General features: G+C 47.2%; 1 protein-coding gene across 6 annotated transcripts in view; it reads right to left on the bottom strand.

Annotated features, from left to right (window-relative positions):
* LOC106805422 (crossover junction endonuclease EME1-like) overlaps nt 1-4,836 on the bottom strand; it is a 32,923-nt gene that overhangs the window by 17,025 nt on the left and 11,062 nt on the right. Inside the window, exons 1-2 of one of the 6 annotated variants that reach the window (XM_014806995.1) lie at nt 538-556; nt 320-362 (exon numbers count right to left, since the gene is read on the bottom strand). The exons of 1 other annotated variant lie outside the window; for it this stretch is intronic. The gene's annotated coding sequence lies outside the window, so the exon portion shown is untranslated. 4 more of the 6 variants (XM_014806994.1, XM_014806993.1, XM_014806992.1 and 1 more) reach the window with 4 other exon arrangements.

The raw sequence follows: 4,836 nt of genomic DNA, 5'->3' as shown, positions 1-4,836 counted from the left end.
CTGTAGTAGTAGGCTACTGACAAGTTGTATTTATTAACCATCATTTTATTATTGAAACGGTCCAAGTGCCTGTGATCTAAGCCAATACAAACGCGCGCCAACAGTCCAACAAGCATGGCTGCCAAGCCGGTTAACGCTCGGAAACTCGGCTTTCAAAGCAGACACAATTTCTTATGCAAACTTAAAATAAACCACTATTTTTGTGAAACTTCTGGACTCTTAACAATATATACATGTTATTTACATGGAACGAGCATCTATGAATCAAATGTACAACTGCACAGAACGGTGAAAAAGACGAGTTCAAGACTTTTCTTACCTTTGTTGTAGAAACTGATAACGGCCTCCTGTTCGCACGTTCGCTAAAAAAATAACGCAATAAAAATAAGTATCAACGACTTTATATAACACAATAATAAAATTTATCCTTTCTGTGTCATTTATAATATTATTTTGTTCACATATTAATTTACACTATCTTTACTAGCGAGTAGCGTAAATTCAAGTGCCCGCAACTAGTTTTCCGCGGAATAATACATGTTAACAGATGGCGGTTGTTGTTCTCCAACATCTGCATTTCGGGATAGAAATACAACGTGTATTATTTTTCCCCGCGATGCGTCGCTGTTATCACACACGTTCAAAATGGCCGCGCACATGATATTTTCTTCAAATTTGTTTTCTCGAGCTTTACTTCAACAAACAGGTACTTAAATGTTTAGGTTACTCCAGAAAATGCATGACTATATAACTTAATATTCGAACCTGTCAGCATCGTTAAGTTAAATGCGGGAAGTGAAACTAATTCAGGGAACCTGAACCCTCTCTAGTCTAGGCTCTGCCTCTACTGCTCTAGGCCTAGTCTAAATCTCTAATTACTAATAATACTATTAGTTACTAATATAATAATTATTTAAATTAATATTATTATTAATATAATAATGCAAATATGTAACTTAGACTAAGAGTAAGACTGTCTCAGTGTCTGAAGCCAGGCTAACGCGCTTATGTCACCTTAGGCTTAGTCTTAACGTCTTACGATTTGGTCGCCGACAAAATTTGAAGATCGTACAACAAAGACCCGGTTAAACCGGCCAGATCGCCGATGAAAACATCGGCGACTAAACTTGACATGAGTTCTCTTAGGCTTACGATCGAAATTCGCTTTCGCCGACTGCGATCGCAGGAGTAGAAACGGTTCTATTTCTACACGCTGGTCGGCGTCAAATCGCGAGTCCCAGCCAATCACCACTACGTGTCGAGTCACATGATTACCATAAGTCACGTGACTCGTTTTATGTAGACTGGTCCGTCGTCAAGCTTGCTCTGTTTGTGCTAGAGAACTGCTTGTGCTGGTACAAACACTGGGGCCGCGAACCAGTCTACGTTTCCTGTAGAACGCTACGATCTGGGCGGTGCTGATCGGCGATGTACAGCCCAAAATCACCTCAAATCAACATGAGTGTTATTATGACGTCAATCGGCGATAAATTAATCGGGTCGTAGGGCGACCTAAGCCTGTCGTAAAGGGATACTAGACTAGGATTTTACTGCATACAACTGTACTTACTGTATAACAAATCGTCTATACCCACACGTATTTGTTACCAGATACCTAATTTAATTGTTATAATTAGCTTTTTAGGTTGCGAAATTTCAGCATAGCACGCCTAACTAACAGTCACGTACAAACACATGCGTGTACTCTGCACATGATACGCGACGGGCACCGCTCGTAACACAAACATAAATCAACAAATTATTGTGAGAGGATGAGATTCTTCTTAAGCAATCTCGTTTAGGAGAGCAGTGCGAGAGTAAACCGTACGGTTAGTCACTAAGATATTTTGCCCTGCCCACAAAAACGCAAAGGATTTGCTCACCTCTTACGTTGTATCTCGACCACCATAGTACACATATACACTTCCTAATTAGGAGGTTGAATCATATATATATGCTGATATAACGATAACTAATATATTCCACACAATCGATACGAGGACATAAAGGTAAAGGCATTAACTACTGAAGAGATACAGTAACAAATTCATAGTGAAAAAACACCTGTAAGTTTTGTTTTACATTTCTATTTTGATGCCTAAATTTGATATTATGATTAAACAATTGTCCAGGTATGATACCAGATACAATCAAAGATAAACAGTCAAGCAGTTTATAATCACTTCAATCACTAAAGCAATTGTAACACAAAACACTACACGTTTATTGCATTCTGTGCGATAAAATCATCAAGTTATTCTAGTATGCATACATTGTGTCATCACACTATAAAAACCTGACTGTGGCCTTAATCAATTTTCTCCCAATTGCCCTATAGCGTTACTCCCCTTTAACAATAAGGGCACCTTAGTCTTTCTCGCTTACTATTTCCAGTATGCTGCCACAGATATCTTGATTCAGTTCATTCACACACGTGGCCTGGGGGGAAGGGGATACAAATCGTAAAGCAATAGGACATGCGTCACAAATCCCAACCGTCATCGACAGCTGGAACAGTCGTCTCTCCCGGCAATAGTTGTTTGACAGTGGCAGGAACGTCTGTTCTTCGTTCGAGGGCGTTTGATACGTGCTACCACGATTCCTCAAGGTGGCTCCACTTCTCCTCGCTCCTCTCAGTTAGGCATGTTTCCTGTTTTCCTGACGCGTGGGATGACGGTGACACTTCGCCGAGCAGTTTTCTAACAACCGACACTAGTATGTTCAGGTCCAAACAGAAAAGTCAAGTCCTTCACGCCGACTGGAGAACACTATAGTAGAACAACAATGGATGCAACTATCAATTTACACTTCTTGGTTTAAACTACATTTTTAGAGTCATACCTACACAAGATTACAAAAATTGCTACAGAATAATATGTAAAATAATTTTTTTTTTACCTTCTACACCCTTCACTCATGAGTTGATCATGATAACTTGAGTCGTATACAGAACTGAGATGATAGAAATCAAACACATTGTTGTTACATGACTCCTCAAAATTCTAAGTTAAAAACAATATTAGAAAAAAACATGTGACAAATATCATTACGAAGCAAGGTTTACGCCAGAATTTCTTTACACCAATTGCCTATGTTAAGCTGCCTACTTAAGTTTATGAGGATTGGTTATTTAACAGGAGTCGTTGAAGGCTAATCAATAAACTCATTATTTAATCAGAAATCCCCAATTATGACAATTTATACTTCAGGAGCAAATCTACTTGAAATTATTTGAAAAACGCTACAAGCTTAAACTGCGTTACACAAACTAATACGTATAGTATAGAAATTCTACAATGATCCATTACACATAACTCTTACAATGCCTTTAGAATAAACCAAATACAACACAACGCATTGTGAACGTTAGCGCAATACGCATTATCAGATACCGAATTCAAAAATTCCTTCTCTCCAAAAACAGATAACTAACGAAAACTCCACGGAGAGGAAAAATAAGGCAGAGGCCTCTCGACAAAAGTGGTGCAACTTTTCCCAAACAAAGACGCAGATCACTCAACAGACGGCCAAGCCTCCACGCAAGTTCCTCCATCTACCTGCCGCTCGGTCGCAATCTGACGCACGGGGAGCCACCACACGCACACATGGCGAGCGGAAGGGTCGAGCGCATCAGTTGACGCCGACGACGACGGTGTACCGATACTCGCGTTTCGCGTTCACGCTTCGCCGACCGGTTTCGCGGTCGCCCCCGCTCGCCGTGAGCTCGCGCCCATTCCCGAACCTCGCGCGTTTCACGGTGCGCGCTCGTCGTCGTAGCGGTTCGCCGATCGGTCGCCGCGTACATCGCGCTCGTGGTTGCGCCCCTTATCCTCGCCCGCTCGCGGCTTGCAGCGACGGTCGCGCCGCGCCACCTTCTCGACGCGCCGCGACGAGAACCAGTCGCGGTCGCGCGAACGCCGTCGCGGAGCGGTCGCGGCTCTTCACGTCCGAGCCGTACGCTTCTTCCTCAGATGCGCGCAGGGTGTCCTGCCAGCGAGCGATGAGGATCTTTCAGCGGTCTTCGTTGGCAAACCTTCGACTGCTTGATTGAGCGATATCGCCGTGACGTAGTGTCTCGAATGGCGCTGCCGTAGTCGCCCCATGCTGGCGTCGGTTGACGGCGCGCGGCAATCGCGCTGCCTCGACACACTTGTTCTTCGACATCAGCTCCTCAAACTCCTGCTCAGACATCGGCGGCTCCTGCGCCGGGCAGCCGCGAGTAATCCCCGAGCACGCCGGAGGCGGGCCTCCCCGAGCGGAGAAAGCGGGATTCACGTGCGGAGCGGCGGAGGGACGCCTGCTGGGGGCGGCGGGCGACAGGGCACCGGCGGGGGACCATGCTGGCTTGTTGCGGCTGGCAGACGAGAAGGTCTGCCGCAACGCTGACCGCGGACCGCATGCTGTTGCATCGGCGGCGGACGACGCCCGGAGGCGGGAAGTGGCCAGGAGAGGAGACCGCCGTCTGCTGGCGGCTGCGCGGCCCTCTCATCTGAAGCGGCGGCAGCGACGGGCCGCGCTGTGGATACCGGGCAGGCGGCGGCCCCGGCTGGTTACAGGCGACGAGATCGGCCGGCCTGTCCCGTTCCGGCCTCGGGCCGCGGATCTCCATGCCCGGAGGACCGCGCATGTGGTGCTGCGCACGTGCGCGGGGTGGCCGCGCGCGGTGGTGGTCCGACCGCGGCGGCCCGTGCATTGCCGGGTGGCGGACCCTGCTGCGGCATGTGGCCTGGCCCCGGCGGACCCTGGTGCGACATGTGTCCTTGGTGGCGGAGGTCCCTGATGTCCCATGTGCCGCCGGCGGCCCCCCTTGATGACGGGGTGATTCGGGGGCATCGT

Source organism: Priapulus caudatus, unplaced genomic scaffold (assembly GCF_000485595.1).
Source record: "Priapulus caudatus unplaced genomic scaffold, Priapulus_caudatus-5.0.1 Scaffold113, whole genome shotgun sequence".
NCBI classification, from domain to species: Eukaryota; Metazoa; Priapulida; class Priapulimorpha; order Priapulimorphida; family Priapulidae; genus Priapulus; species Priapulus caudatus.
This window is presented reverse-complemented; position numbering and strand designations above follow the sequence as displayed.